The sequence below is a fragment of the Elaeis guineensis genome, chromosome 1, assembly GCF_000442705.2.
Source record: "Elaeis guineensis isolate ETL-2024a chromosome 1, EG11, whole genome shotgun sequence".
Classification (NCBI taxonomy): domain Eukaryota; kingdom Viridiplantae; phylum Streptophyta; class Magnoliopsida; order Arecales; family Arecaceae; genus Elaeis; species Elaeis guineensis.
In genome coordinates this window covers 174,467,907-174,488,443 of record NC_025993.2, presented here as the reverse complement: position 1 = coordinate 174,488,443, position 20,537 = coordinate 174,467,907, and the positions used below count along the sequence as shown (strand labels likewise).

General features: G+C 48.9%; 1 pseudogene; it reads left to right on the top strand.

Moving 5' to 3' along the window:
* LOC114913446 (cation-transporting ATPase HMA5-like) overlaps positions 1 to 20,537 on the top strand; it is a 52,153-nt pseudogene that overhangs the window by 29,061 nt on the left and 2,555 nt on the right.

Below are 20,537 nucleotides of genomic sequence, written 5' to 3'. Positions count from 1 at the left end.
TTTCTTCTTTTCTTTCTCAAAGAGTTTGATATCTCTCATCCATCTTCAACAAGAACAAGCAGCAACAATGATTTCACTGCTGGGCCAGAAGAAGTCGGCATCATGACCAAATCTGACGAGGCCAACGTATCATTCTTTTGATAAAAGAGGCCAGCGTATGATATCTGGGATCTAGGATTTGGAACTGTTTTGCGGACCATATTTTAGGATTTGACAGCAGAAATCAATCATGTTCGACATTTAATTACCATATTTTGATGGACAAGGATTGGAAAGAAATAAAAATTTTTTGGATTTATTTGCTGGAATGCATGAACAGATGGATATATGAATATGTAACCAAATTTTATCCTTTAATGTGAGAGCATGTAACTTCCATCAAAAAAAGGATGTGAGATTCTCCCAATCTTTCAAGCATTCCACAACGTTTTTCTAACATCAAAACTAGTACTCAAAAACATGTGATCATGTTTCTACATAACAAAATTGTGATATAGAAAAACATGTGCTATGTCAATGATCTGCAAAAAAATTCATTTGATGCAACTATCAAGGCAACCATATGAAAACCATTAGACCTGATAATTGAACTGTCATCATTTGATGATGCTGTTATTTTTGTCATAGATTCTTTGGCTAGGGTACCAAATTCAATGGGTCAGACCAGGTTAAATGGAGTCTTGAGCTCACTCCAAGTTACTAATAATCCATGCTTAATCCCACCCATAATCAATACAACACTTTGTAGCCCAAGCTTGGCATAATGAATGAAGAGTCAGCTCAGGATGTTGATCCTGGTTAACTTTGAGAATACAAACCCAACTTAACACGCCAAACTGTGGCACTGGTTCAACACCCAGTCTAGGACGCCGGGTCCCTCTGTACAGGAGAATTGCATGTGTACACGGAACCCCCGCTCATTACCTTCTTATCCCAATTCCGCTGGACTCATGGAACTGAGCTCGGTACGATTGAAAGCTAAAGGCAGGGCCAATCCCTCTTGGAATCAAATCCCTGCCCTTGACATAAATGGGAAGAGGTCGTACCATCCAAACCAAGATTGATCACCAAGCTAGATCGTTTTTTTATTTTTGTGAGACAATATACAAGTAAGAAATCTTCATATCTCCCAACTTCTTAAGAAACTCTCACGTCAGATAATGTATAGACATCCAAGATATTCTTTTCTTTGTTATTGGATGGCAACGAAGCAAAAATCACCTTTTTTCTCTTCTATTTCTCACGGTGTAAACAATGTGGAAATGCTAACTCGTCTTTATAATTTGCGCTTCCATAGGGTTGATTCTTAACATGATACTTTTTTGGAGGAAATGGTAGGATATTTGACATCAGGATTAAAAAGGACCTCAAGTTGGGTGCAATGGATGCAGCATTGCCCGTCCATCGAATGACCTGCCTTCTATTGAGGAAATAGAATAAATCCTTACTTGACAAATATATACACTATAAGAAAATAGAAGAAATTTATTGAATACGATGAGTATATACATAGAATGTCCCCGATTTGGGTAAACTAAAGGAAGAAAATCCAACATATGTGTCAAAATATCAGATCGAGGAGTATTAATTTGTTGGTTCCATGTCACTAGTCCTTTAAATTTTTCTTAGCAAGTAAGGTTCCATTGCTTTATGGTCAGTCCTGTGTTATCAGTGATTAAAGTTTGGAATCAAGGTTAATTAAGATTGTCCCTGCACTACTACCGGATGATTAGAAGTCATACAATGTCAACGAAGTACCCTTATTTTCAAGGCAAGGCCCACATTAAGTGGCCTGTACAACACTCTGTCAACCTGCTGCTAAAATGATTTCATATAACCTGCTGAAGTAGCTGAAACTTTGGAGTCTTATAGCCATCACCTTTTTAAGGTGCTGTCTTCTACCTACTATCTTCTTAATTCAATCCAACTATTTGCTCTATTCCCATTGTAGGGTCAAAATGTTTCTCTGTTGCTGTCTCTGTTTCAGTTTATGTTCTTTGTTGCTCTGCAGAAAATACGTCTTCTGTATGTTTTCAGATTGAGTTTTGTTTGTCTGCCCCCTGTAAAACTATTCCGTAAATATCTTCTCCTGAAATAAATCTGGAGGAAAGTTCTTACTTCCTCCATATTCACATCAAAAAAAAAAAAAAAACGAAAAGAAAAGAAAAATGCTTTACTGGAAAGACAGAAGTTATTCAAACCATAATGGAAGCTACGAGAGCAGGCTGTGATTTTGTGAGTGTAAAAGGCTCTAGAAAAAGCAGAGCATCTCATTGTATATTTTTCCTCTTCCTTGATAAAAAACCAGTTGGCTGTCTTTGCTCCCTTATCATCAAAAAAATAAAATAAAAAAGTCCGTCTCTCTTCCTTGCTGTTCTTGTTTAGCTGCATTTCAATGGAACCTGATGGAGTTTTCTTTGTCTTGCCATCAAATTTTGTAGCTTAGGACGGACTTTGCATGTGGGTGGTCGTCCTTATAAATCATCTTCTTCAATATCAAGTTTTGTACGTCATCAATGTTTGTTGAAGACTACAACACCAAAGGAACCATGAATCCCTTAGGTGTCCTTGGCAGATCCCATAGGTGTCCTTATATTCTTCTTATAACCCCATGCAATGCATGGGATGCCGAAAAAAAAAAAAAATCGGAACCAACAAAATTTTTTAATCTCTCTTAAATATTCTCTTTCTCGACAGATCTCTAAAAAAAAAATAATGAAATGAAAAAAAAAAAAGAAGCAAAAAAAAATAAAAAAATCATCCCTGTCTTTCCTCTCTTTTTTTCGTCTCATCGGTCCCAACCGGATGGGAGGCTTGGAGCGGCGGAATAGGGAAGCTCAGATAATGGCTGGGGTTTTGTGTTGGATATTTTTCATTCATAAAAAGAAAGTAAAAAGCCCACCTCATTCACGCCTTAGGAGATAAAACTACTCTACCGAAATTTCTATGGATACTTCCCTTTGTCCCCTCTCTCTCTTATCTCACTGTTGGGGAATACCGACCGACCGACCGACAGATGGCCGGAGGACCGACCGACCGATTGACAATCGGACCGACCGACCGACTTACGGCCGGAGGGACCGACCGACCGACCGATTGACAGTCGGACCGACCAACTGACGCCATCACCGGCCCATCATCGGCTTACGACCGATTGAGGATATGTCGGGCGCACCTTTCCCGACCGACTGAACCCGGAAGTCTGATGGCCGACTCACGCAAAACTCGCCGACCAACGGAGGAGCCCGACGCCACTCAGTTGGCCACCGACCTAGGGTCGGTCGACTCCTCTGATCGCCGTACAGCCGCCAGACCTTGTCAGTTCTGACAGCAACATGCGGCACGGCCATCTAGGGGCATTGTCCCGCCGAAGGCATTGTCAACCCTGGTGATTTGACAGCCCCACGGCGACGTGACACTTTCACGGCGACTCTGACAGTCTACAGTGAGTTGACAGTTCCTCACTTGTCTGCGCCATTAATGACGGCGCCATACCGTGCTCCACTATATAAATCGGGGAAGGCAACAGTGCAAGGGATCTCCATTCTCGCCTTGGAGACCACAGGCTTGCTCCTCCCTCTCCCTCTCTCTCTCGATCGAGCTCTCTGTCTTCATTTCACTGTTGCCCAGTCACCTCTCTGACTTGACCGTCGGAGGGTCCCCGCCGGAGCCGCCTCCGGTCAGTGTGGACTTCTCGTTTTTGCAGGCGCACGTTCCCCGACGATCGGACGACGAGGCGATTGGCCGCAACAGATTGGCACGCCAGGCAGGGGGACAGAATGACGAAGACAAGAGCCCAACGATCGAGAATCACCGGATCGGCGAGGCGCTCTTCCCGCCGAGAAGAAGCTTCTCCGCCACCACCGCCGGTGGCGGAGCCCAGTTCTCCACACCCCACGGTGACCACGGAGGCGCAAATCGCGGCCATCGTACGGCAGATGACTGTACTGACGGACGCAGTCAAGAGCCTCCAGCAACAACCGGCGGCCCGTCCGATGCCCTCCAGGAGCAGCCGCCGACGACCGCACCGCACCCCATCACCTCCGTGCGAGCGCCCCCAACAGCGCTCCCATGGAGAAGAGGAAGGACGGCCCTGGCGTGCTGACCGACGGTCCCAGCAGCCCTCTCCTTCCCCGCTGGAATGGGCAAGGAAGGAGAAACGACCGCGCACGCCGTCGGCCTCCCTCTCAGAATCTTCCGGAGACTCCACTCCCGGGGTCTCCCAGCATCGACGAGCGGACGACTACGAGCGCCGGTTCGAGGAAATCGACCGCCGACTCGCCCAGTTGCAGATGGACGGCCAGAAGTCTTCGAACGACGTCGACTTCCAGACCGCCCAACCTCTCTCCCGACTGGTCCTCGACGAACCGATTCCCAGTCGATTCAAGATGCCGCACGTGGAGCCATACGACGGCTCCACCGACCCAGTCGACCACCTCGAGAGCTATAAAGCTCTCATGACGATCCAAGGGGCAACCGATGCTCTTTTTTGCATCGGCTTCCCCGCTACACTCCGCAAGGCTGCCAGAGCCTGGTACTCCGGTCTCCGATTGGGGAGTATCCATTCCTTCGGACAGCTCGAGCACTCATTCGTGGCCCACTTCAGCACCAGTCGAAAGCCGCTGCGAACGTCGGACAACCTTTTCTCCATCAAACAGGGGAAAAATGAGACGCTCCGACACTTCGTGGTGCGATTCAACACGGCCACGCTTGAGGTCCGGGACCTCAACGAAGACATGGCTATCTCAGCCATGAAACGGGGCCTGAGGGCATCCCGATTCACCTACTCTCTGGACAAGACCCTCCTCCGGACATACGCCGAGCTACTGGAGCGCGCGTACAAGTATATGCGCGCGGACGAAGGAGCGTCCGACCGACGCTTGGCCGAGCCCAGAGGCCCGAAAGAGAAGCGGAGGAAAGGTCGGGAGCCCGCCGAACCCAGCAGGCCCCCGACCGATAGTCGGGTCTCGCCGCCCCGACGAATCCAAAAATCACCCCGGCAACAGACTCCAAGGCCGGCACGCCCCAGGTATGACTCCTACACTCCTCTCTCTGCTCCTCGTGCGCAGATTCTAATGGAGATCGAGGGGGAAGAATACCTGCGACGGCCTCCGCCTCTGAAGGCAAAAGGCCTCGACCATCGGAAGTACTGTCGATTTCACCGAGGCCATGGCCACAACACCGAGCAGTGCATCCAGCTGAAGGATGAGATCGAGGCTCTCATCCGTCGGGGGTATCTCGGCAAATTCCGGAAGGGTCCGCCGACCCAACCAGTTGCCGATCGACGACCCCAGCCGACTGAAGAAGCGGCGACCAATCGGCCGACGGTCGGAGTCATCAACATGATCTCCAAGCGGCTGGACCCGGGGACGTCCGTGGGAGACGAGCCGACGAAAAAGCCACGCCCGGACGCCGCGATCACCTTCACGGAGGACGACGTTCGGGGCATCCAAACTCCCCACGACGATGCTGTTGTTGTGTCGGCGATAATAGCAAATTATGATGTAAAACGAATTTTTGTTGATAATGGAAGTTCGACGAATGTTTTGTTTTACTCGACCTTCTCCCGGATGCAACTGTCAATCGACCGACTTAAGAGGGTCTCCATGCCCTTGATCGGCTTTGCCGGAGATGCCGTCACGACAGAGAGAGAAATCACCCTGCCCGTGACGGTCGGCACCGAACCACGGCAAAGCACGGTCCACCTAACTTTCGCGGTCGTCCAAGTTCCTTCGGCCTACAACGCCATCCTCGGACGACCCGGACTGAACGACCTCAAAGCAATCGTCTCGATGTACCATCTCCTCATCCGGTTCCCGACCAAAAACGGGGTCGGGGAGATGCGCGGGGATCAACAGCTCGCACGACGATGCTTCCAGATCTCCGCTCAAAGCGACGGGTCGAGGGGTTCCCTGACAATCGACAAGCTGGACCAACGGGAGGAGGAAGAGCGAGGTTCGCCGGCCAAGCAGCTCGAGGCGATCCCGATAGGAGAAAATCCGGATCGAAAGATTTGGGTCGGGTCCCAATTGCCCGACACCGAACGACGCCGACTCACGGAGCTGCTGACGGCCAATGCCGACATATTTGCTTGGTCGGCAGCAGATATGTCGGGCATCCCCCTAGAAACGATGACCCACCGACTCAACATCGACCCAACGATGAGGCCGGTGAGGCAGAAGAAAAGGTCCTTCGCTCCAGAGAGGCAGAGGGCCATCGACGAAGAAGTGGATAAGCTACTCGAAGCGGGCTTCATTCGAGAATCCACGTATCCCGATTGGCTCGCCAATGTTGTCATGGTCAAAAAGGCCAACGGGAAGTGGAGGATCTGCATCGACTACACCGACCTCAACCGAGCCTGCCCAAAAGATAGCTTCCCACTTCCCAAGATCGACCAGCTAGTGGACGCGACGTCCGAATTTCGACTGCTCAGCTTCATGGACGCCTTCGCCGGATACAACCAGATCCGGATGGCGCCTGAAGACGAGGAGCATACCGCGTTCGTGACCCCCAAGGGCCTCTACTGTTATCGGGTGATGTCCTTCGGACTGAAGAACGCCGGCGCCACCTACCAGCGACTTGTCAATAAGGTCTTCAAAGACCAGATCGGGCGCAACATGGAGGTGTACGTGGACGACATGCTAGTGAAGAGCACGCAGATCCCGGATCATGTTCAGGATCTCGAGGAGACCTTCCGCACCCTTCGACGACACCGAATGAAGCTCAACCCGACCAAGTGCGCTTTTGGGGTGACCTCAGGGAAGTTCCTCGGATTCCTCGTTTCTCAGAGAGGGATTGAGGCCAACCCTGAGAAAATAAAGGCAATCCTCGACATGCGTCATCCAAACACCAAGAAGGAGGTCCAACAGCTGAACGGAAAAATCGTCGCTCTTAGCCGATTCATTTCTCGATCAGCTGAAAGGTGCCTCCCATTTTTCAAAACTTTGCGTCACGCAAATGGGTTTTCTTGATCGGATGAGTGCCAACAGGCCTTTAAAGACCTGAAGAAGTACTTGGCTTCCCCACCGCTGCTCGTAAAGCCGCAGGTCGGAGAAATCTTGTATCTCTACTTGGCCACATCTTCTAAGGCGATTAGTTCGGTGTTCGTCCGAGAAAACGAGTGCCGAACCCATCAGCCTATCTACTACACCAGCAAGGTGCTCCACGGCGCTGAGGCCAGATACTCGGAGACGAAAAAGATGATTTTCGCCCTGACCGTCTCCGTGCAACGACTCCGTCCATACTTCTAGGCCCATGCCATAGCGGTGCTCACCAACCAGCCCCTGAGGGCAATATTGCGCCGACCCGACACATCTGGATGACTCGCGAAGTGGGCGATGAAGCTCAGCGAGTTCGACATTCAGTACCGACCAAGGCCTGCCCTGAAAGCTCAGGTCTTGGCCGACTTCATCGCCGAATGCCCGACAACCGACCAGGGGTCGGGAGCAGAAGACCCGGGACGAGATGCGGTCTCTGAGCCAGACCCGATCTCCACCTGGGTACTCCACATCGACGGAGCTTCAAACGCTCAGGGAAGCGGGGCCGGGCTCCTGCTCACGAATTCGGATGGGGTGGTCACCGAGTACGCCCTCCGGTTCGATTTCAAGGCCTCCAACAACCAAGCCGAATACGAGGCTCTCCTCGCCGGCTTGAGGATGGCGAAAGAACTGGGCGTCGACAGCCTCCGAGCGTTCTCCGACTCTCAGCTGATCGTGGGGCAGGTCAAGGGCGAATTCGAGGCGCGAGATCCGACCATGGTCAAATACCTTCAGAAAGTGAAGGACCTCGTGGCACGCCTCAGGCATTTCGAAATTTCCTACATCCCTAGGTCGGAGAACGCCCGTGCTGACGCACTTTCCAGACTGGCAACTTCGGCTTTCGACTCCTTGGGTCGGATGCTCGTGGAGAACCTCGAGCAGCCGAGCATCGATCGGGTCGACGAAGTACTGCAGCTAACATCCGAACCAAGTTGGATGGACCCGATCGTTCGGTATCTGACCGACGGGATCAGCCCCGAAGATCCCGCGGAGGCCAAGCGACTCCGATGGTCGGCCTCTCAATATGTCCTCATGGATGGCCGACTCTACAAGAGGTCGTTCTCCCTTCCCCTGCTTAGGTGCTTAGGACCGACCGACGCCGACTACGCTCTCCGAGAGGTTCACGAAGGAATTTGCGAGAATCACTTGGGGGGCAAGTCCCTGGCCTACAAGGTCCTGCGACAAGGTTATTACTGGCCTACCATGAAGAAGGACGCGGTCGAGTTGGTCCGGAGGTGCGAACCGTGTCAAAAGTACGCCAATGTTCAGCACCAACCGGCCAGCCAAATTGCTCCTATTGTCGCTCCATGGCCCTTCGCCCAGTGGGGGGTCGATATTCTCGGACCTTTTCCACCAGCGTCGGGTCAGAGGAAGTTCATAGTCGTCGCCATCGACTACTTCACCAAGTGGGTGGAGGCCGAACCATTGGCGCAGATCACCGAGCGGAAGATGGAGGATTTTATCCAGAAATCTATCATCTTCAGGTTCGGATTGTCGCACACCATCATCACCGACAACGGACGGCAATTCGACAACCAGGACTTCAGAGACTTCTGCGCCAGGTTCCATATCAAGCACCGACTGACTTCAGTCGGGCACCCACAGTCCAACGGCGAGGTCGAGGTGACCAACCGAACCTTGCTCCACGGACTCAAGACCCGACTAAACGAAGCCAAAGGCCTCTGGGTCGACGAGCTAGGCTCCGTTCTGTGGGCTTACCGAACGACTCCCCGCGTTCCGACCGGGGAGTCGCCTTTCAGTTTGGCCTATGGAACGGAGGCCATGATCCCGCTCGAGATCGTACTGCCATCTTCAAGAGTCGAGCGGTATCAAGAGCCGGGCAACTCCGAGAGTCGGAGGGCCGACCTAGACCTCCTCTCCGAACTACGAGACGAGGCTCAAATTCGCATGGCTTCGTACCGACAGAGGGTCGCTCGGTATTATAACGCCAAGGTCAGACCGAAGCTCTTCAGGACTGGCGACTTGGTCTTGAGGAAGGCAGAAGTATCGAAGCCCCTGGACCAAGGGAAGTTGGCTCCAAATTGGGAAGGGCCCTACAAGGTAGCAGACACTTATGGTCCGAGAGCCTACCGACTGGAGACCCTTGAGGGGAAACCCATTCTTCGAACTTGGAATGCCGACAACTTGAAGCTGTACTATCCGTGAACTTTGTAATTCGATAGCCGGAATACAAATTCGATCTGAAATCTCAGAGTTTTAACTCTTCGACTAATGATCGATGCTCATCAAGGTCAAGCCCTGACATGCCAACGTGGACTTAGTGTCCACCTGGAGCCGACGACCTTATCGACGGTAACGCATCGGACCCTTACAAGGATCGATGCACCCTTATGGATGGGAGTTGACACCCCTTCGACGATCGACGATACATCGGACCCTTACAAGGACCGATGCACCCATATAGACGGGAGTTACACTCCTTCGACCTTTGACGACACATCAGACTCTTAAGAGGACCGACGCGTCTACATTGATGGGAGTTGACACTCCTTCTACGGTCGAACTTTCGGGCCAAACCGTCGGCTAACAAGCCGACCAGGCCCCGACCAAAGAGAGGCAAAAAGCCTACGCGACTGACGTCGCGACTTCCGATCAGGCTACGGCCGGTCGAAGGATATTCGGCTTACCACCGTCTATCGCACAACGCGACCTTAGTCGCATCCATGACTTGCCGACCGAGCCACGATCGGCCGGACGATATTCGGCTTACCACCGGATATCGAAAGACACAGAATGAATACCCGACGCAAGAGCATCGGGATCCGACTTGTTGTCGTTCCCCCGACAATGAGTCGGACGACATTCGACTGAACGCGTCAATGGAAGCCCGACTACCGAACCTTTGCAAGGTTCGGTCGGCTCCCGACTTAACAGACGCGCCCGACTGACAACCCTGACTATCAGAAGCCGATCCAAAGTCAGGACTTACCCCACCTGGGTAGCGGCACGAGTTGCCGAACGTCTTACCGACTTATGTGAGTTAGCGACTTACACAAATTAGTGACTCACTAAGGCATTCAACTATACATTTGGAAGAAGAAGACAAAGGGAAAGCGGAAGAAGTTTTCATTCAAAGTTTTCATTCAAAGAAAGTGTACAAAGTCGGGTCAAAGCCCGATCACAAGTATCTCAAAAAATAGAAAAAGCAAAAGAAAGTCGGTAAGGCCCGATCACCCATCTGAGTCGATCTCCTCGACCGACGGGAGATCGGGGATGACCGGTGTGTCGGCCACGAGCGGAGCTGGGTCGACGGCTGAAGCTGGTCCTTCGGTCGGCGGGGGACTGGCGGTCGGCGTCGCTTCCTCCGGGACGGCTTCCTCCGCAGCGACTACCCCTCCCGACGGCTGGTCGGCCATCTCCTCGGTGGCTTCCTCCTCGGCCCCCGGTGGGACGATGCTGCTGAGGTCCAGCTCCGGGTACAAGGCCCGGACTGCCTCCCGACCGTCCTCGTACCCCACCCGGTACGAGGCGAAACCCGACTCGAGCATCTCCTCCCGATACTGGTCGGAGGCCCGGAAGTCTTCAACCGCCCGGTCAGCCGACTCCTTCGCCGACCTTGCCTCTTCCTCCGCCCGGCCGAGCGACTCCATCGCCGACTCTGCCTCCGCCTTTGCTATGTCGGCGTCGGCCTGGGCGATCGAAAGCTCCTCCTCAGCCTTGGCGAGCTTCTCCAGGCTCACCCGGAGCTGCTCGCGCTCGCCTTGGAGTTCGGCGGCGACGCCGTCCCGTTCGTGCCGAAGACGACGCTCGGCCCGACCCTTGTGTCTGGCCTCCTTCTTGGCCGACCTTAGCTCAGACCCAAGACGGGAGACCTCGTCTACTAACTTGGCCTCCCGGTCGGCCGACTGCTGAAGATGGTCGACCAACATTGCCTTCTCAGCTTCGGCCGCCGCCGACCTCTCCTTATAAGCGGCCCGGACGTTACCGAACCTTCGGTACCCGACCTCGAGCTCCGACATTGTGTAGATCAGCTGCCGTTGCAAATGCTTCGTCAGGATCACATAATGAGAAAAGTTTCTAAGGAAAGAGAAAGTGATGCAAAACTTACCTCGACCATGGTCGGGTAGAACCTGGACAGCATCTCAGTCACTTGCCGAGACCTCAGCGACTCCACGTCGGTCGGGAGTAGGATCCCCTAGCACAACCTTCTCGCCAGGTTATGGTCGGCCAACGCCGACGCACCTTCGGGGAACTGTGCGCTGGGCGGCACAGATCGGCTCCCCGATCTTGTTTCGTCCGCGGGGTCCATCGGGGCTTTCCCTCGATCGGCCGCCCCGACCGACGGAACCGGCAGCGAGGGGATGCTCGAAGTAGAACCAGCACCCCCCGCTGCGGCCACAGACGCCGCCGGATGATGTTCGGTTTCCCGAACAACATCCGGCTCCACCGCCCCCGGTGATGCCGCCGACGTTCCTTCGGCCGCTTCTTCCACCGGCCTCTCCTCCGTGCGCACCGCCGGAGCCGCGAGCGCGATGATGGGCTCTGACTGATCGATCACCGACGCTTCGACGATCGGCGCCGCTGGAGCAGGCCTCTTCGGAGGGCGCGAAGGTCCGGCCCCCGATGCTGGCCTCTTCCTTGTCGCGAATTGCCGAATCTCCGCGTCTGTCGGCCGCATTCTTGGAGGTGTCCCTGCGATACCGACAAAGGTGTTATTAAAGAACCGGACTAAAGGCCGGATGAATAGGAGATCGGGAGATCGGACGATACCTAATCGGGGGACCAAGCTTAAGCCGGCGTCATAGAGAGCTTGTTCGGTAACAAGCTCCCTCTGCTTCGGGACCGACATATCTTTTAGTCGGTGGAAGTCCTCCCGGTCATCCGCTTCCACCCGGCTGTTGTCATTGGCTTCAGTTCGGGGCACGCCCCAGTGAGAAGGAAAGCCCCAAGAAGATGGAGAGGAAACAAAGAAAAACTGATTCTTCCACCCATGGATGGACGATGGAAGACCAGTGATGAAGGAAAGGCCCTTCCGGGGGTTGAAGAGCCACCACCCTCGGGCTTTAGGGTGGGGTCGGAGCACAAAGAAGGCCCGGAAGAGAGAAATGCGAGGGTTGGTCGGCAAGAGCTGACACAACAACGCAAAACTGATTATGAGACGGACGGAGTTCGGCGCTAGTTGCACCGGACAGAGTCCGTAATAGTTCAGAAGATTTCGGACGAACTCCGAAATCGGGAGCCGAAGACCCGCGCGAAGGTCCTCGACGTACAGCGCTAGCTGGCCAGGCGGAGGGCTGTTAACCCGACCGCCGGCCCCTGGGGCGGACAGTTGAAACTGCTCCGGGATGCAATACTGCTTCCGAAGCCGATCAACATTCGGCCCCGAAAGCGAGGAAACCTCAACTTCCGGAGTCGACCGGGAGTCGTCAGTCGGATTCCTCGACCGAGCTCCCTGAGTCGGATTCCTGGCCATGGTACCGGAACCGAATAAGAAAGAAACAGAGGCGAAGAAGAAGAAGAGGAGGACGAAGAGGAGACCACGAACCAGAGGAGCTCTTCTGAAAGCAAGAAAGCTCTGCCCGCGATGACTGAGAAATCGCCCGGACAGAGTTTCGGCAGCAAAATGGCAATGGTGGGGTCTTGGGTCCGAGAGGTCCTATATATATAGGCCCGTCCAACGGCCAAGATGACTCCGCGCCGACCGAAGCTCCGTGGATGCTCGACACGTGGCGGCCTCCGGGTGGCCTGAGGATTCGGCGCGCCCCATCCCGGGACGGCCGCACCGCCCATATTAAATGCGGGGGGCGCCGGCCAACCACCTTCGACACGCGGCACGCGGGGACGTGGTTCCGCATTTATGCGCCGGTGCCGATTCGCGTTCCCGATGGAACGCCTGACAGCGCCCCGCGCTCCCACGATCGACGCCGGATATCCGGTTGTCTGACATCGTATCGTCCGGCGCCCGATCTCCTGACACCGACATAACATCTGACACCGACTAGACATCCTAATCGCTTGGCAATTATGAGACGTCTGACATCGGATCAACCCGCGGTACAGTCGGAATCTGGCATACGATGAATCCACTCCTGTTCGCCCAGGGTGCTGCCCAAATAAAAGCATCGGCCAGCTCACCGTCCGACTCAGGAGTGGAGGGGGGCAACTGTTAGAGAATACCCACCGACCGACCGACAGATGGCCGGAGGGACCGACCGACCGACTTACGGCCAGAGGGACCGACCGACCGACCGATTGACAGTCGGACCGACCAACTGACGCCATCACCGGCCCATCATCGGCTTACGACCGATTGAGGATATGTCGGGCGCACCTTTCCCGACCGACTGAACCCGGAGGTCTGATGGCCGACTCACGCAAAACTCGCCGATCAACGGAGGAGCCCGACGCCACTCAGTTGGCCACCGACCTAGGGTCAGTCGACTCCTCTGATCGCCGTACAGCCGCCAGACCTTGTCAGTTCTGACAGCAACATGCGGCACGGCCATCTAGGGGCATTGTCCCGCCGAGGGCATTGTCAACCCTGGTGATTTGACAGCCCCACGGCGACGTGATACTTTCACGACGACTCTGACAGTCTACAGTGAGTTGACAGTTCCTCACTTGTCTGCGCCATTAATGACGGCGCCATACCGTGCTCCACTATATAAATCGGGGAAGGCAACAGTGCAAGGAATCTCCATTCTCACCTTGGAGACCACAGGCTTGCTTCTCCCTCTCCCTCTCTCTCTCGATCGAGCTCTCTGTCTTTATTTCACTGTTGCCCAGTCACCTCTCTGACTTGACCGTCGGAAGGTCTCCGTCGGAGCCGCCTCTAATCAGTATGGACTTCTCATTTTTGCAGACGCATGTTCCCCGACGATCGGACGATGAGACGATTGACCACAACATTCACCAACCAATATCCTTTTTTCTCTCCTCAGTCGCTTCCCATTCTTCTCCCCCACTCCAAAACAAAAACAGAACTCCCAAAGCAAAGTGAGAGAAAGAAACAGAGAAAAGACAAAAAAGATTAAAAAAAAAAAAAAAAAAAAAAAGCCCCCTCCCTCACTCCTGAGCTCATCCTTCCATCCCAATGTCCTTTTTCTGACCCATTGGCCGGACTCGAACCACTCCATCTTTCTCCCAAAATGCTTCAGAAATTCACACAGCCTTTAAGACCAAAACCGTCGAGTTCTTTGCCGAGGAGGAAGACGAGGGAGTTTTTCTTTTTTTTTGATACAATCCCAGAATCTCGCGTTCAAATAACCTCCTCCCTCTTTCCCAGTCTCTCGGTGCCGGCGTGGAGGGGAGGGGGAGGAGGTGGGCTTGGTTCGAGGAGTTGAGCTGGGCGTTCGCACCCTTGAGATATTTTGCCGCGACGTCGTCAGCCCGTGTGGCCATCACCGGCGCGGGGAAGGAGCCTAGCCAAATCCTCGATTTCTTTCTCGGCTCCCGGATCTCCGACACCCACCTCCCTCACTGCTGCTTCTGATCTTCGAGTTTTTTTTTCTCCAATCCACGTGGCGGCTGGAGGCGGAGATGGTGACTGGCCTTCCTCCGCTTTGCTTTCCTTCCCACAGATCTCTCCTCGCCGCCACCTCCCGCTGGTCTCCGCCGTGGCCTTCCTCCCCATCATCTCCGACATCGTCCTTCCAATCATCTGCGGCCGCTATTAGAGACATCGGCCTTTCCGTCTGCGGTGAAACCCTCTCCCCCTCCTCTGCCACCGGCCCCGGCCCATCCTCTCGTCTACTTCCATGAGTGGGAAACTACGGGCAGAACGCTCGCGACTGAAAAGCTACGGATCCTTCTCATTGTCTGCGGCGGCTGCTAGAGACATCGTCTCCTCGACTTCCGCAAGTGGGAAGCGACGGGCAGAGCGCTCCTCCTTCCGTCGACTTCCTCAACTGCCGTGACTGGGAAGCTACGGATGGAGCGCTCTTCCCATCATCGGTGGACTGCCGTCGTCCGCGGATGTGATCGTGCTTTCGAATAGGAAAGTTTAAGCGCTATTTTTCCGCACGATTTTCTCTCCTAAAACTTCACGCGATACGGAACTCTTATTCACGTGTCCAACGAAGGCACACCAACGTGATTCTTTTATTTTAATATATATATAATAAATTAATTAATATATTTATAAAAAAAAAAGATAAACAAGAATGATACGTGCACCATGTGCCGGATGTTATGCTCTGAGTCCATCGTCTAGTTCGGTTACGTAATATAGCTGCATCAACCCTTAAACATTGCTTCAGAGATCATGCGAGATCTAAAATAAATTAAAAAATTTAAACATATTAAAATTTTAAAAATAAATAAATAATAAAATATGTCAACTATATGAATTTATTACGAACAAACAATCAATTTATTCAATTATAATTACTCAAATATTCATCGATATCAAAAATTAAACTAACTAATAACTCTAGTAATTGAACTTTTTGCCCAAACCATCCGAACTAAGCATTGTGTCTATGAAAAAAATAAAATATAAGATATGAGTTTTTTAGCCAATAAAAATTTTCATACACCAATAACAATATAATAATGATAAAATAGAAATTATCATAGAATTTTTATTTTAAATAACTTTCATACAACAAAATAACACAATTATGCATAAAAAATTACAAAAAAATGGGTGTCTATCAAATAAACACAAAGCAAAACCATCGATGCATGAAAATAGTATAAATGGGTGATCAATATCCAAAAGTTCTTATCTCTACTGATGTCAAACCGAACTCATAAGATTTATGATATGGGTGTTAAGAATTCTATCCAATATTCTCTCATCCAAAGGATTGTTCTCCTACAGAATTAAATTTAATATTAAAAATAAAATTTATAGGTTAGAAATCATCTATCTAGAATCCTTGTTCAGGGTTCATCAGGGGTCGAAAGCCAAGTCCCTGTGCCCCTCTTCCATAAGTTCCTTGATCTAATTAGAGAGATAAAAAAAAGAAAAAAAAGATAGAGAGAGAAAAAGGAGAAGAGAAAAAAGAGAAGAAAACAACAAACTATCTCTTCTTCTTCTTCACAAATAGGGGATCTTTCTCTTTTTTCTCTTTCTTCCTCTCGAGCTCCTGGGCGAACAAACCTAGGACTGACAATCCATGGCTATGCTCGCTAATAGCAACGGTCAACCCCAACCTCGGCCATGCCAGTGATGGTCGATGAAGCCAAACAAAAACAAAAGCCAAAAGAGGGGATACCTTGTTCACAATGAATCCGATGACTTTTCGGCTCCAAATGACGGCAATAAACCCAAAAAAGAAAAGAAAAACATAGTTTAAATTTCTTACGTAGGTTTGAAAAGGCAAAAGGAAGAGATCCGATGGTCTTTACGATGATATCCAAAGGAAAAACTCGAAGAGAATCTCTCAAAAATCAATGGCGATTTTTCGAGAAATTGGTGATCGATGAAGGATTCAGGTGATAAGGCATGCAAAATTCATCTTATGAACATGGCGTAGTGGAAAGCACATATGAAAATCTTTTTAATACAAAAACATGCAGATCTAATCTATATCATCTAAAGATCGATTAACATACATAAATAAATTTTAAATATAGATCTGAAATCAAAAATAAAAAAGAAATGAAGATCGATTACCTTAATCGTTTTTTCTTTTTTTTACTCGGATTGAATCTTGTAGATATCCGGAGTTTTTGACGTAGCCGCATAAGTATCCGGCCTCTGCTAGTATCCACACAGAGATGATCTGATCGAAGTACTGAGACCATCGGAGTGCTAGCACCTTACAGGTCTCACTCCTCGCTTGGATCTGGATCCTCTTTTAGAATTCGAAGAAAAATCCTGCTGCACAAACCCTTCGTGCTGGTTTATGGGGACTATTCCAAGATGCCAAGAAGAGGAAAAAAATCCTTCTTCTTCTCTTTTTCTCTCTCTAATCTCTTTCTAGATTTGATCTAAGAGGTGGTGTGAGGCGTGGAGATGGGAGAAAAGAAAGGAGAGTGGTGGAACTTGCGGCCAGAAGAAAAACACCACAAAAAAAAAATCACACGCACCTCTCTTTTTAATTTTTGTCGCACACAAATATGGGGTGTAGCCCCTTTTTTCCTTAATTTCCATGCCTAACTTCTAGATATGGATTATCTCTATTTGAATCAAATTCAAATATGGTTAAAGATCTAGATGAGAGAGAGTCTCAGATAGTTGGCGTCCCCTTATCTTTTCACACATGCAAACAAGGGACGCATGTCTTCACGCATGCCCTCTCCCTTTCTATGTGAAACAAGAGAGAGAAGCCTTCTGGCTTCCTAAATTGATTGGGTTTCAATTTTGATTTGATTTAATCCGATTCAAGCCCAATTCGAATCAAATTCGAAAAGACTGTCAATCTTGATCTAATCAGGATTGTAATCCAAGTCCTACCTGAACAATTAAACTTAATTAGCTTTAAATCAAGTTAAGTCTAATTAAATTAAATCTAATTTAAATTAAGTAAGACTTGATCCATAATTTAATCAAGCTCAATTACATTGTAACACTTGCAATTAAATCCCGCATGCTAACAATTACTAGTTTTCAAATTTAAAACTCTTTACAAATCGATCCAAACCATCAATCTAATTGATAATTTGATCATGATCCAAGCTATTGATCAGGACAAACTCTTTTTGTGTGTAACTCCTCAGATTCTATTCTGTCTAGTAGCGAAACATACCGTGATCTCTATCGCAGTATCATCAAAACTCTTTTTGATAGGCTGGAACAATTTCAACTCATCCCAACAAGGATCGTTGATCCAAAAATGATCCTAGTGAGTTCTTACAATCTACCAGTGATGCCTAGCAGTATGTAGTGACATTCCAGCAGAACAAAAAATTGAGCCCCTAGGTGTAGTTACTATGTGATCAAGTTCTTCTATCGAGAGTCTCGATAGGATGCAGATCATGAAACCTCATCAAATCTTAAGCATCCGTTATATGCCAAACTTAGTTAGCTCGATTCTAATCATGAATCTCATAGAAATTTTTTTTCATAATCATGCTACTGTGACCACAGATTTACGGACTCAACCTCTTTAGGTCGCATAGGACTACTCCTCAACTACTAAGGCTGATAGATCACATCTTGATGCAATCCAATTTCTATAATGAATATACTATAGCCAACATACATCTTGGAGCTCCATATGATTAGGAGATCGAGTTATGGTATAGTCAAACTACAGTATCCTCAAGGTGAACGATCTATGCACCACAAGTCAAAGAATCACTCACACAACTATAGCATCAAGAAGTCACTGACGAGTGAGTAGACATCTATATGACTTCTCATTCTTGATCATGCTCAGTATCGTTGTTCTCTAACAATCACCTGCACTTTCACTCCGATGTTCTCATACTGTAGATTCAAGATCCATCTATCTAAAGAAAAGTGATCTATATACCAATCTAGTCGGATCAATCACCATCCCCATGATGATCATCGATTGAGAGCAGCTTAAGAATTAATCTATAATGACATATGTCTTAAATTCTCAACTCTTGAGAATATGTGTCATTGACCATAACTCCTTAAATGATTCTAAGACACATTATTCTAGAATGATAATAATTATCCATAATTTTTAATTTCAATAAATCAAGTACAAACTTATATCCTGAAAAATTATAATGTGTCAGCCAATAATTAGCTTTTCAGGTCACACATTTAACAATGGATTCAAACGGGGAGAAGAAGCCTTGTAGATAGGGTTTTTAGATTTTTTTTTAATCTAGCCCATCATCCTGATCTCATCGAAATCAGGAGAGAAGAAGACTCCTCACCTCCACTCACATGCCGAGCACATGTTTTCCATGGGTCGGACTTTTTCTAGGACTAGTTCAAGGACATGATGGCTTATCTTGCTGGACTCTTTATGGTAAAAGATTGCATGGTTGAACACTAATGCCCGATGGTTTCACAGATTCAGATTATAGATTATAGTGATGTTGATATCTCATGCAACCATGCACTTTTTAAATATTGTAGTTGGATGTGTATCCATGTTTTCCCCATATATATATTCTATTCGATTTGTTTGAGCTGTATTTTTTGTTCTACAATTGCTTAAGATTTCCTTGTCTCATCCGATAATTGGCCCAAAATAGGGTCATGTCGATTATGAATTACTCTAATCAATTAGAGGTTGTCAGCATTTTTGTTCCCATCGTTATCATCATGTCCTTTGCATATATCTCTCTTATTCCCAAGAAAGAAAGTTTGCTTAGTGCTCGTGACTTTAGACCTATCAGTCTTTTAAATAGCCTATACAAGATCATATCTAAAGTGCTCTTCGATAGATTGGCTTCACACCTTCCTACTCTTATAGATGATTCCCAATCAGCCTTTGTCAAGGGTAGATCGATCATTGAGAACTTTTTATGTGCCTATGAGATGCTAGCCTTCTGTAGAAGAACAGGTCATAAAGGAGCCTTTTACAAATTAGACTTTGAGAAGGCTTTTGATAAGGTCAATTGGGATTTCTTCTTCTCTATTCTTCATACTAGAGGATCCTGTCTCAAATAGATTGGTTGGATTCATTGTCTTCTTTCCTCAGCATCTGTAGGTATTCTGGTCAATAGAATCCCTAATAATTGGAATAAATATAAATAGGAGCTTCGACAAGATGACCATCTCTCCCTAGCACTATTTATTTTGGTTACGGATGTCCTTTCTAGATTGCTTAAGAAGACAGGTGCTCTTGGCTTAATCGAAAGGATTGGTTCTAATTGTTCTTTTAAAGGAATCAAAGGACTCCAATTCATGGATGATACTTTATTGTTCTGTGCGGGAGGTACTAAGAGTTGGTTAGCCGTTAAAGCTATCCTCTTAGCTTTTGAAAGTGCCTCTGGCCTAAGGGTGAACTTACATAAAAGGTTGCATGATTATATCGGATGAGGATGTTTCTCTCTTTGCATCTATGACGAATTACAGGAAAGGTTTGCTGCCTTTTACTTATCTTGGTCTCCCTCTTTGTGATTAGAAACTCCCAAGGCAATATTGGATGCCACTTTTAGAGAAGTTCAACAAGAGACTTGCATCTTGAAAGGAAAGGTATCTCTCTTGGGGTGGTAGGATCACCCTTATCAACTCTGTGCTTGGTGCTCTCCCTTCATACTTCATGTCTGTGTTTAAGCTTCCTAGATGGGTTCTTAAGAAATTAGACAAGATGAGAAGGACTTTCTTTTGGAGGGGCCAAAATAGAGTAAGTGGTTTCCATTATCTAGTAAATTGGGACAGTGTTTGCAGATCTAAGAAGCAAGGAGGGATGGGAATTAAAAGTTTAGAGCAAATAAACTTAGCACTTTTGGAAAAGTGGACCTAGAAGATGTTTGGTATGAGAGTGAAGAAGTCTTCTAGGAAACTATCTCCAATCTGGAAGGGGAGTGTGCAGTTAGTTGGAAGCTTTTTAAAATTGTGTTTCATTTAGAGTTGGTGATGGATCATAATTTTGATTTTGGGAAGATGCTTCGTGTGGACTGGTCCCACTAACTACTCTGTTCAAGAACCTTTATCTT